The sequence below is a fragment of the Anolis carolinensis genome, chromosome 2 (assembly GCF_035594765.1).
Source record: "Anolis carolinensis isolate JA03-04 chromosome 2, rAnoCar3.1.pri, whole genome shotgun sequence".
Lineage (NCBI taxonomy): Eukaryota > Metazoa > Chordata > Lepidosauria > Squamata > Dactyloidae > Anolis > Anolis carolinensis.
The window spans coordinates 59,697,367-59,711,565 of NC_085842.1; positions in this window are offsets into that span (position 1 = coordinate 59,697,367).

Consider the following 14,199-nt stretch of genomic DNA (forward strand, 5'->3'; position numbering starts at 1 on the left):
TTATAAATGAAGATGAGCACCACCACCCAGAGTCAGACTCAACTAGATTAGATATTAAGGGAAAACCTTTACCTTTGTGTGGTTGAACCTTTGCCTTTATCTTACACTTTTTAAAAATGTGTCATCTCCTGATACGAATAGAATTTTTTTATGCCATCTCCCTAAGCTGGTTTATTTTAACCTAGTAGGAAAATAGCAGGAACAAACTACAAGAAAAGAGATTCCACATAAACTTTAGGAAAATATCCTGATGTTAAGAGCTACTTGACAGTGGAATCCACTGCCTCAGAGTGACGTGGAGTCTCCTTCTCTGAAGATTTTAAAATAGAGACTGGATGGCCACCTATCAAGAGTGCTTTGATTGTGTATTTCTGGATGGCAGAATAGGATTGAGTGGCTCTCTTGGTCCCTTCCAACTCTGTGATACTGTGAGACTCTTCAATCAGTTTAAATGCATCCTATGGTAACTATAAAATACAATGTGCATAAATAAAAAAATGCACTGGTATTTCTCATTAGTGTCACTAGAACTCTTGTGTCTGACCTATAGTACTACTGTGACCCTGTGGTGACAATGTCCATTGAAGTAGCCTGATCTTACAACAGTTATTAACCGATGTCAGTTGCTGTGATCTAGATTTATTCAAATTAAAGATGCTATCTTCACAGATCTCCAGTGCTATGATTCAGGAAGGCTGTATAGTAACAAGAAGCCTTCATGAATTCTTTTACTGGAGGAATTTCTTCTTTCCTTTCTTCTTGCAAAAGCACTTTGCCACCCACTGCCATGAATATGAAAATATGAGAGTGGAAACAAAGAAACACACTCAAGTACCCAAGCAACCATAACTGTGGCAACTTTTCTTATTTCCAAGATCTGGATCTATCTACATTTGGTCGTGTTTCTAACTGCTTTATGAGGCATCTCAAGCTGTGTAAACAATAATGCAATAATGGCAGATCACAATGCACTTATCACAGCTGATGACGAATGGCCTACCAGCCTAGCAATATGCTCTGCTTAAACGATATAATGCTTCTTACCGACAGGAATATTAATCACCTTGGGAACTGACAGGATCTGATGGAGCAAACCATTATTAATACTATCTCCCCTGGAAGCATTTGCAATGATAATAGTGATTTTAATAATTCCAAGATGAAATAAGCTGGGTTAGGTTCTTTTGTGGCAAGAGGGATACATAAATACAATGACTGATGCATGGTATGGATGGTGTGGATATCTCTTTGGGTACATTGCTGTGGGGTGGGGATAAAACAGAATTTATTTTGAAGGCTGTTGTTTCATCAATTGTCAAAATCTTGTTAAAAGTATAATTCAGTTATCATCCTCATGTTGCCATCTAAGGATTGGATGTATTAAAGAGGCTTTACATACAAATCCTGCCTCGGGCAATTTACTATTATTTTATTATTCTAATTTTCTTGGTTCCCATGGAGCCTTGCAGAGCAAATCATATCAAATGCAGATGAATATTAATAATGCCTCTGAACCCGCATGCTGTCCCTGGAGGGCTCATAAAGGAGCACATGCAGGTCAACATGGAGTCCTAGGAAATGGCTGCTGCGGTGTCAGCATAATTATTATTACCATGATCATTGGTTTATTTATTTAATGGCATAGATACAATGGCTCAGAGAGACAGCAATGATGAGGATTATGTACTGATCTTAATATATTAAATCATGGATATATGAGCTAACTAACAAAGATGATAATATGGAGATTTTTTTAAAAAGAGAACAAATCCAGATCCATCAGAGATTTTGACACAGAAGACTTGATATAATCTCCTCATGCACTTTAATTGGGCCCTTGGTATCTGCTGAGGTTTGGTGCCAGGGCCCCTTGTGGATGCTCAAGTTCTGTTGTAAACAATTGCATAGTAAAATGGTGTCCCTTATTTAAAGTGGCAAAATCAAGGTTTCCTTTTTGGAATTTTATGTCTGAAAATTTTTCAGGTTGTAGATGGTTGATATACGGCAAGCATTCCATGCCGGGAAATAAAATAATTATAAATATACACAAACATTAAAACATTAAAAACTAAATATTAAAATATTAAACATTATAATCAGTTATATCTACTTTAAAATCAGCTGTTTAAACGAACTCAGGACACCATACTGGCTCCGGTCAGTGGCAGGCATGTAGCCGGGGGGGGGGGGGTGTTGAGGGACTTCACCCCCCCCACCCCCAAATTCTCAGGGTGGTCTGCGAGAAGGCCTTACTGGTATTATTTAAACTGTTATGCTTATCACGATGTGATCACCATGCTCAATATATCCCATATGCATGGGGATATTGGGATAACAATACAAAAGGTTTGCTAGGGTAGATCCTCTCTCACTCAGATTCAGACCCCCCCCCCCCCCTGAATCAAAATCCTGGCTACAGGCCTGGTTAGCGGAGTAGGTTTCCTATTATTGCCTCATTGCACTGCCCCAAAGACTTGGTCCCACAGCCAGGTCTTTGCCATTTTTCTGAAGGACAGGAGGGAGGGGGCTGATTTAATCTTGTCAGGGAGGGAGTTCCATAGCCAAGGGGTAATCACTGAGAAGGCCCTGTCTGTCGTTTCCGCCAATCACTCTGTAAAGGTGGTGGGACTGAGAGCAGGGCCTCCCTAGAAGATCTTAATCTCTACAGTGGTTAATAGAGATAAATGTGTTCAGACACATAAGCTGTGCCGGGGCCATTTAGGGCTTTATAGGCGAAAGACAGCACTTTGAATTGTGCTCAGTAGCTAACTGGTAGCCAATGGAGCTGATGTAACATGGGAGTTTAGGGTTTACACTTTCTGGGTTTTGTCATGCAGAACAGCTAACTGGGAAATAAACCAGAGCTTGGACTAGTTTTTAGAATCTCCTAGTCAAACGTTGCAATAATAATGTTGAGTATATTTAGACAACACATCAGTAGACCACAAACAGCAGTCTTCCAGTCTTCCAGACAGGCCCGGTTCTTCATTGAAGCCCCTGAAGCCGCCATTTTGGGCGCAGCCTTTCCTGGGTGCACTCAAAGCGGTGGCGGCAGCAGGCGGCGGTGGCGACCATTGGGTTGCTTGCCACGGAACAAGGAAGTATTTTGTAATCTCGCAAGATGTTTACCTCTTTCATGTCCTCATACCTGCTGGCTTATTACACATTTTCCTTTTGTAGTTTTATATTTTTTCCACTTCTAAACTACTCAAGGGATTTTGCTATTAGATGATATACAAATATTGAAAATGTTCAAACATGTGTTATTAAATAATATTATTTAATATTTAATCTTGGTTGGTATCCTTTCAGGAACTATGATGCCGCAAGTATATCTTGAAATACAATTCCCTTTATGGGTATTGAACATACAATGATCCAAAAGTCCAGTCTCAGTCTCCCCCCCCCAGCATCCCCCCCCCCATGTATCATCTTGTCTCCAACATGGTCATTTCTGTGTTATCAGGGGGCAAAGAGATAAGCAGAGGTGTATCCAGCTCTCTTCCTCTTAACAGGAGCTAGGCACAGCTGCATCCTCCACTGTGATGCAGGAACACAGTCTTTGTGATTTAAAATAAAATAGGATTTAATATATTGTTTTATAGCTAGCAGACAAGTACAATTATAATATTTTAAAAATAGTAAGCATAACCAATATTTAAGGTAATTTAAATATTGAGATGGGCACAGTGAATGAAGCCATCTCCAGGGCCAGGTGGAGTATCGCTGTTCAAAATAGGCCCAAGATTTTAATGCAGGTGTACATGACACCTAGGATTAGTAGCTAAATTTCATTCCTAGTCAGCAACACTCTGCATGTTCCATTTAAAAACAAACCTATAACCACCCTCTCCCCATCGATACCTTACATTATTTAGATGATATTCCACTTCATAAGGACCCTTGCAGTTCTAACAGTTTTATCTCCCCATTTTTCCAAAACTTGAGATCATATAAAAGTTACGGGGGAGGAGAGCTATTATCTGAACAAGGAGATGAAATAAAGTAAACAGAGATGAGACAGATAGTACTAAGTGTTCCCTTTCCCAAAGAATATGAAGAAGAGATAAAGCACCTGGCCGTGGTGTGCCAAATGTGCCCATTTATTGATCCTAACATTATCTGACACTTAGAGTGAGGGTTCTTTCCTGTAAGTGGGTATAGGATTGCTGCCATAGTCATTCTAAATGGAAGCAAGTTGTACGTAAGTGGATTGTGCATCAAAGTGACATCAAACTAGATCATTTACTTTGTTTTTATTTCCTCTGCACCAACACACACTGAAAATGGCATGGACTGGAGTGCCTTCAGAATCACGTTTCTTAGCGTTTCTTCTCTGAAGGGGACAATCCATGTTGGATAATTTCACTGCTGCAGACTCTACTTGGCCACATTCTCCAACATTTCATAGATGAAAATCAGGGCATGAGTGACCAAGCACCATCACTAGGACAGGCTGCAACCGTGTACTTTTATCCAAGACTGCAGGGAAGGACAGATTTTCCTCCAAGCCCTTTCTCTGGAAGGAGAATACTGGGACATTTTAACAGCAGAATGAAAAATTAAGATAACAGAGAAATAATCAAAACTATCCCTGCTAAATTGGTACAGTTAGAATGCATGCCTTGTGCCCAGAACACCAACATGCCAACAAACTTTTATTTTGGGGAGTGTGGGGGGAGGGCTGTTACTAAACAGAACCAAACACTTCTCTTTGACTATGAGCCATACTGGTACAAATCCAGTTGTCAGGATATCACAGCATTCGTCCTGCCAGTCACACATCATCCTTCTTAAAATGTGCGTGTGTCTTTTGAATATTAAATGGTAACTGCTAGAAATCCACAGGCGGTATGCCCCAGAGCTGGTGGTTGCTGTCATCTCTTAGTGAATTAGTCACAGCTAATTTACCAGCACTTAGAAACGACAGAAAAGATCAGTGCATGCTGGAAATGAGCCAGAAATTGATACCTTCACAGTCACTGGGTTAACCTTATTGGAAATGTGCAACTTACCTCCATTTCTTCGGTTTCCAAATTACATACATGGCGAAAAGCTGTGTATTTTAATAGGGTATAAACAATGGGCAATTTGACATAGTGCTGCAAGAAAAAAACATATTACCGCCATTTCATATGTGGCCTGCTGGGAAACCACAGAGCACTATAGGTATATAATATCACTACTTTTGTATTCACAGAATACATAGAAGTCATGATAAAAGAACTCAAGACTTAGTTCTCATAGACCCATTTGGTTTTTGAAGTCATTCTTGTCATGAGCTCTGCAGTAATTTGGAACAGGACATCTAGCATTCTGGCATCTATCATATGCAAAATTCTTTCTCCTGGAATTTACCTTTTTTTCCTCTTCCACCTTCTGAATAATGGAATATCTGCGAGGCACATGAGGAATTAGTTAGACTTGATATGCTTGGCAGAGTTTGTCTTCCAGTCAATATCAAGATAGTTGAAATCTCTCCTTTCTAAATGTGTGGTCATGTGTTCCAAGAAGGCATCAGCCAAATCTACAGTCTGGCTCGGAGTTCTGTAGTAAACCCCTACAATGGCATTCATCTTGTGTTGTCGAAGGCTTTCATGGCCGGAATCATTGGGTTGCTGTGAGTTTTCTGGGCTATATGGCCATGTTCCAGAAGCATTCTATCCTGACATTTCACCCACATCTATGGCAGGCATCCTCACAACTTCTGAAGATGCCTGCCATAGATGTGGGTGAAACATCAGGAGAGAATGCTTCTGGAACACGGCCGTGTATGGATGTCACAGCAATCCAGCATTCATCTTGCTTCTTTCCCACTTAGTTTTTACCCAGATACTCTCTATTTGACTTCCTGGATTTAAGTCTTCTCACATGTGTAAATATCCTTGACATATAATCTTACTTTCCTGTTTGATCTATTTCTCAGAAATAAGTTATGCATCTCTATTACATGTTAATCACAAAAAGCAAGGCAGGATGGAGGTAAAGAAAGAGGAAGGAAATAGAAATATCCATGGTTTCATTTACTCACACTCTAAAAAAAAGTCCTCCTGGATCAGTTCTATTCTATGCATCCAATAAAAATATATGCAATTATCTGTTATTTCAGGTATCTATAGGGGATCTTGAAACATAGTGGATATGGGAGACATGTGGTGAAAACCAAGGAGGGAGGGAGGTAAAGGGAGAAAGAATCATTTTCATACAAGGCATATTTCCCAAGAGTTGGTTAGCCATCCAACTTACCATACCCACTTTTGTCTCTCAGCAGGTTATGAGCATATTCTTCACAAGGCTCTCATGCTTTATCCTGGGGCGCCAGAGTGACAGGCTCAAACAGGGAATGTAAAAGCAGCCAACTTGGCAAAAAATGAGAACATTTCCCATATTGATCTGTTGTAATGTATCCCCCCGCCAGTTAAAAACAATTGCCTCTTTGGGAGTTTCTGTCTTCTGACAGAGAAATGCAGTTTAATTAGCTCCCCCCACCCAGTTGGAGCTTCGTGTAAATTAACTGTTGGCTGCAGTGGGAAGATATGCGAAGCAGTCCATATGTTAAAAATGCAATGGAAAAAAAGCCCAAACCTCAAACACAGACAGAACGAGGAGAGCAAGCATGGCTCAATCATTTTTGTTATAGATAGGGGTGAAGAAAACAGAGAACACAGACCTGATTTGATTTGGGAGGGGGGTTCCCAAAAAGATCCTGATACCCCCTGGGAAATGGGGCAATTTCTCAAGATTCCCCTCCCCTATCCAGACTTGATATTCCATGTACTGGCTTTTAACTAAGAGTACTATGGTATGTGAGAGAAGGACTGGCATCCTATTAGTGATTGATGAAAGCCTAAGTCCAGAATATAATATACCTATAGAATTTATTTGTTGTTGTTGTTGCAGCTGTTAGAATTCTCTACCAATTATATATAATCAAGCTCTTTCCTCTAATTCATCCTTAAAGTGACTACTTACTGGTCAGTAAAAAGAAGAGAGGCTTGGTGGAGCAACATCCGGCTACATTCCTGTACTTAAATGCGGGAGGGCCTATGGGAGATGTCTGTTGCAGTATTACCAGCTATAGGAATATAGCTAGACATTGATCTACTGCCTCCACTCTCAATTAACCAGGAAATAGCAATGTTGGAAAAGAGGTTGCAATCACTTAAGATGTGTGGTTTCTTTGGATGGGAAGAGGCTTGATATAGTCCTACCTTTGCAAAATTTTACAATCCAGCATCTAATCCAGCATCTTGGTCCATGTTGTGTTTCCTAGAATTGAATGAGATTGTGTCATGTTTTGGGCATATCATGTGATGCCAGAACTCCTTAGAAAAGGCAATGGTGCTCAGCAAAGTGGAAGATTACAGGAAATGAGGAGGACAACATTAGAGGTTGATTAGACTCAAGATGTAACAACACTGTAGATGTTGGAAATAGCAACCTCCTAAGCCGCTTGCTATTTATTTGTTAATGTATGTATTTGGAAATCTGTATTCTATGTGTATATTGATATGTATATTGATTTTACTCTTTGGTGTGGGAGGAGTTATAGACATGTGATTATACTGAGCATGTGCAGACTCAAGACTCCATTTGGTTGCAGTTATGTTCCAATAGCTTATGCAATAAGTTATATTTTACAATAGGTTATGGAATGTCCAATAGTCGAAGGAATAGTTTGACACCACTTTAATTGCCATGGCTCAATGCTAAGGAATCACGGGGTTGTAATTTTACAAAATTATTAAGCTTATCTGTCAAAAGTGCTGGTCTCACATCAATGTACAAATCTTAGGATTCCGCTGCAGCATTTAAAGTGATATCAAACTGCACTAATTCTTCAGTGTAGATAATTGCAGTCAAGGAAACTGCAGCCCTATGACAACAGAGCAGGGCTGTGAAGAACAGGATGTCTTGGAGGTTGTGCAGTTTGCATAAGTCGAAGCAACTTGATGACAATTAAAGTGTTTTTAAGGTTAAAAGTGCTGGCACCATGGCTAGACTGCATTCATGTATCCCTATTTGTCATCCTTAAGCTAGCTGCTCCACCTGTAGCATTCAACAAAGTTTCTGCAGTCACAAGCCAATCATACATACTGCATCTTGCCCATGGAGCTCCCATACTCAGAAAGCTATTCATCCAAAATGAACAGAGACATCTCTGTCAATACCTAATGGTAGTAGTAACTTGGCTTTGTTGACAACTTATTACTCTGTGTATTAAAAGATTGTTGCTGCATAAATGAGAGCAATAACTCTCCAAAGCTAAGTTTGTTCCTACCTTGAGGTAATTTATTATCCTATTATCACTCCTTGCAAACCACTTGTGCTCAGCACTTCCTCCTCTATGGCTGGCTCTGAAATACTGCAGCACTTTTGGAAAGCTTGGACCGATGGCTGTAAACGGCTGCATGCACTAAAGTGGAATTAAAGCCCTTTATTTGGGGTGATTTATATGAGCCACACATGTGACAGAGGAGGCAATAAAGATCACCATCAGCTTGATTTTATTTTCTTCTGCTTCTATAACACTGGCATTGATTAGTTAGCATATTAAATAAGGGACTTTATGATTTTGGGATTCACAAATAAACACCGACAGCCTATTAAAGCTGATAAACTAAATAGCAACAGTCAAAGTTATTATAGCCAGTGTTTAAGTCAACAGGCAGCTTAATTGGCCAGATGCTTGTCACTTCTTTACACCTGGTGGACTGAAGAGATGGCTGCTGTGCCATATGTTGTGGGCAAAGGAAGGAGACGGGGCAAAATCCAACAAAGAAATGGAGAGTGCCCATGATAGAAAGATGTATACAAGGGGAAAATGTTGTATAATGTCGACAACACATTATACAAGGGAAAAATGTGAGGTTTAGACATGCCCTTAATCAGTTCCTGCAAAGTTGTGAAAGTTGTAGGCCGCTGGAAAGATGAACATCTTCTCATTGCACATTTGAGAACACCTTGCACCCCACCTCAGCTAAGATAAATGCAAAACCCATACATGCAATCCACCCGAATTTTACCAAAAATTCCCATCTTTAAATAATATCTTTGAATAATATTGTGCAAAAAGAATATGGAACAGTTGGCACTGTGTATGTGGTCACAAAAATATTATATGCGAGTATTATAACTACATGATAATGGTTTGTATGTATACTACATTGGCTCTACTTGCTTTTAATTTGAAACCAGGCAGAGCTAGGATCCCAAGCCAGGCAGGATATGGTCCTTTGAGGATAATTAGGAGGTATTTGTTAACTTACTTTTAAATTAAAAAATAAAAGGAATAAAGAGTCACACATAAGCATATGTCATTCAGACAGGCATTTTTGCAATTGGATTTGCCACTTTAGGTTTTTTCAGCAATGCTCCAGAGCCTTAAAGTCATCTGGGTTGCTTGTGAGCCAAAGTATATAAGAAATTAAGGAAGTTTCTTTATGCAACGTGTAATGTTATGTGAGATCAGCCTAGTTGAAGCTCCTGAACCATTTTCAAGAGCAATTACATCTAATCCAGTTTGGAGGTTACCGGGGCATCAACTATAGTGTCCAAAGCAGATGAACTAAACAAAGATTATGAAAGGTGCTATATCACAGAAGCCATTTGGGTCTCTAATGATGAAACTGGGCCATGGATCAAATCCTAGCTGTGTAATTTCTGTGTGACCAGAACCAAATAGGTAATCCACCAACTTCAGGACTATGATCCATTTTCATGATCTCAAACATTAAATCCAAGATTATTGGCTGACACATTTTTTGTTGGACTGCCACTGACTTGTGCTTTGGCTTAGTCAGATACCCAGTGAGCTGTGAGGTGAATACTGGTGTCTTTGAGAATTGAGACACTGACATTTGATTTTAGGAATTGCTGAGTTTCAGGCTGCAATATATGTCTCTGTGCAAACTTCCATACCATATATATATTACTGAAAGGTAAGATAAGCTGCAAAGGGAAGCTGACTCCTTTATTTATGCAGCTTTGCTCCTAAAGCAAAGATGCTGGCAGATCTATCTCTCACCATCCACAATACAGCCAACATAAATGTCAGAATAGCATCTTGCTTCAGCTGATAACACTAGACTGTCCAATAAAGAAACAAATAATCCTTTGTATAGCCTCCTGAAATTTCATACATGTTTGAACTGTTCACTACATTTTTATGTCAGTAGTAGAGTGTCAGTCTACTTCATCTTAGAAAGACTGTCTAGCTATAGCCTGTGTTCTGGCTTTGATCTCAGTCTTGTCTAAATGACATCACATTTTTGTTTCATTCTTCTGGAGGATAGATACGAGTGGGTCTTTCTTCGCAGGTGTGAAACCTGCTCAGCATACTTGAGAAAGATGAATGTCAGTGTAGTGTGATGCTCTCTAATCAAGATGGCAGCTTTACGAACCAGAGCAAGAGTGAAGGCTGATTTCTGTTTTCATAGTGTAGTGCATTTGCCTTGATATATGAATGTGTGTAGCCTGTGGAAAAATAGATGAATGGCCATCATGAAGGGCAGCAGTCAGGACTTCAGGCCATAAGCTCCAAAGTGAACACAATTCACTAGGGCACCATATTTTATTAAGAAAGGTTGGCCATAATCCCATTGGTGACTTCTGCTCAGGTAGTCATGAAAACCCTATGACAGTAAAGTTACCATTAGTTGACAGATGACTTGAAGGGATATACACATATACAATCATTTGTTATGCCTCCTGGAAATAGGGAAGTGGTAGTGACAGCTGTCTCTGTCAGGAGAGAAAGCTGACCAGTTAACTCCCCATCTGCTTGGGAAGTCAGTGTCACATTTTTCTCTGCATAGAAAGAGCTTTGGTGCCATTCTTTTGATCACACTCTGATATGGTTGGCTGTGTTTGTTTTTGTTTTTAATTTTTGAAATGTTGGAGGGCATAACTTCCAGGTCATTTTCTGCCAGAAAAAACGGCCTTTCCTGAGCTCAGGGGACCCAAAAAATGTCTTGCAGAAATGCACCTTTCAAAAACCACAAAACAGCTCTGGTGCTGCTGTGCCCAATAAAGTGCCCTCTGCTGCTGCTTAGTTACCTAGTGTTGTTATCTGGCCAATAAATATCACAGCCAATTTGCTTTTTAAATGTTGGATCTAACTCATTAACAGTATTCAATATTTCTAAAAGCCCTAAATTATCTCATGTGATGATGAATGAATGCCAAGACAAAATGTCAACATTTATGTGCAGTTGTTATTGTTCTACTCGTCTAATAATGAGAGCGGCAGATAATAACTGAAAGCACTAGAAGTAAAATATAACAACTTCTAAAAGCAGTAACAAAATGCACCAAACACTTAAAATAATTCAAAACACAAGCACAGTAAAAGTAGCAGCAATACAGCTAAGTGTTACGTGTTACTATTTTTATGTTTAGAGTGTCTTTAAGTTCTGGTGAAGGCTACAGAGAGAGGGGGTCTGGTTTACTTCTGTGGAGAAGGTATTCCATCATTGTGCCTTTATGGAGAACACCCAGTCTCTCATACACACCAAATTTCCCAACATGGCACTGAAAGAAAGCCTCCAACACTGAATTCAATTCCTCAATAGATCCACTAATGGTGCAACTAGGGCTAGATCTTACAGCCAGAGACCAAGCCTTAGGACCCAGGTCTTTCAATAAACATTCAGAGAGATGGGAACAGTAGCAGAGACCTGGGACCAGATGGGCTGACAATAGTCACTTCGTCACCCTTTCTTTTCAGTTTTGAAAACCAATTCTAGCCGGACTCTTTGCATTATTTATTTATATAGTAAAATAATATGTTGTTTTTTCTATGAAAAATGTTATATTTATTCCCAACTGAAATGTGTTAAGCCTCAGAAGCTAACTTAATTTTGTGTTGTGATAGCACCTTAATTTAAATGACTATAAAATATAAAACCATTATTATTATTATTATTATTATTATTATTATTATTATTATTACTATTACTACTACTACTATTACTACTACTACTATTACTATCTTTATTTACTGCCTGCCTTTTTCCCCGTGGGGACTCAAGGCAGCTAACCCTCCACACTAAGCAAGTTTAAAAGGTGAAAACTACACTTGCTAAGTGTGGTGTAATGTCTTTTAAACCCAAAATTGCTTTACCTCCAGCTGTATAGTATTTAATGGACCAAGGTTCCTGTGTTTGCCAGGCTTTGTTCACAATGTTAGACTGGAGTTTGTGAAGAAATAAACCTTGCCTCTGTGGTATTTGGTTAGTTTGTGAGTCTGTATTATATTAATTGTAATAGATATACTCGTAACACTCAAAATAATTCTTTTCATTCCTTAATCACTTTTCCCCTTTTCTTTTGGTTAATACATCAGGATTTGCAAAGATTGCATGTGATATGTTAGTTGCATGCTTTGCAACTGAAGTACTGTATGTGGTTGTCCAGAAAGCTGTCAAAAGTGCTGGTCCCACATCAAGTTCCACGCCCTTCATATATGGTTAATCCCAGGGGTATAAAATTATCTCACAGAATAACTGAGGTCATTGTTTTGGTTGTCTTCAAGTTGTTTTTGACTTATAGTAACTAAGGCAGCGGTTCCCAACTTTTGGGCCTCCAGGTGTTTTGGACTTCAACTCCCAGAAATCCCAGCTAGTTTACCAGCTGTAAGGAACTGTGGGAGCTGAAGTCCAAAACACCAGGAGGTCCAAAGGTTGGGAACCACTGCTCTAAGGTAACCCTATTGTGGGTTTTTCAGGGGCTGAGAGTATATGACTTGCCTAAGGTCACTCAGTGGGTTTTCATGGCTGAGCAGGGAATGAAACCATGGTCTCCAAAGTCAAGAGTCAAACTGAGATCTACAATGGAGCATATAGGTATTCCCAGAAATGACAAAGAGGACTTTTGTTTTCGCATGGAGGTTTGTACAATCAATCTAGTGTAGCAGTATAAAATTTTATACTGGTACTAGAGGCAGATAATGCCTGCAAAAATGTTTATAATCACAAGTTCAACTTTGTTCTCTGAGGCATCTTCCTAAAAGCACACGAAAACTTTTAGCCGCTGATAATGAAACCTCAGAACTATTTCTCTTCTAGATGCAACGTCTTCCAAAAGGATCATTTAATGAAGATGCTTTGCAAAAGACCATCTGCTATATGGTATATTTTCAATAAACGCAGCCGTACGTCAAACTGCAAAGAGATTTTTTTCTTTACAGGGAAGGCTGCTAGTGCACCAGAAAGTAGCATAAATCCTGCAGCCATTTCACACAGCAGGGCAAATGAATGTCTCTTGCTTTGCAAATTAGCTCAGGATGGTAGGTATCAGTAATTGATATTTACTTACCAAGGCTTCCCAGAATGTTGACAGCACAATAACGATGCATATCGCACACTCAGGAACAACAATTACACTTCATAATTATTTATACTCACCTCATCAGTATACAGAGAGATCTTCCATGATAGAAAGCCAATCCTCTTTTAATGCTAAAAGCATACACTGATGGTCTTATAGCTTAAATCTCAAACTAGTAGCACAGCATTTGTTTACACTGCATAAGATAGAAAGAAGACAAAGAGGAAGAAGCAGAAGGGGGCATTGCAATGAGATGATGACAGTAGGATTTCCCCTTTGGATGACAGCACTGGTTGTATTTCATCTACAACAATATTCATTTTTGTTGATGGCAAAATGCTAACTGAGAACTCTTGAAACTAATTGTATAATGTGTTTTATGAATACTGATGTAAGTTAATAATAATTTTTTAACTGATTTATATTGCACTGCATAATTTTTATATATGCGTTTTATTGTAAGCCGCCCTGAGTCCCCTGTTGGGTGAGAAGGGTGCGATATAAATATTGTAATAAATAAATAAATAAATATAGACTGTAATAAAAAGATCGAATTTTTAAAATTAATTTTTGTTCAAAGAAACAAACATGCCATCATACAAACAAAGACATATGCCATTAAACAAATTACATCAAACACAAAAACATTTTTTCTTAATATACTAATTTACAATAACTAAGAACGTTATCTCATGTGGGGGCAAGGGGAGCATCATATTACTGTGGCATTATGTCTCAATGCATTACAAATAATTTCTCAGATCCCATCACATGTTCTTCTTTCTTGCCTTAATGTGTGTTGTAGAATTTTTATAGTATTCGTGTGTTTTTAACTGTGCTGTGACCCACCTCAAGCTGTAGAGAGAGGCG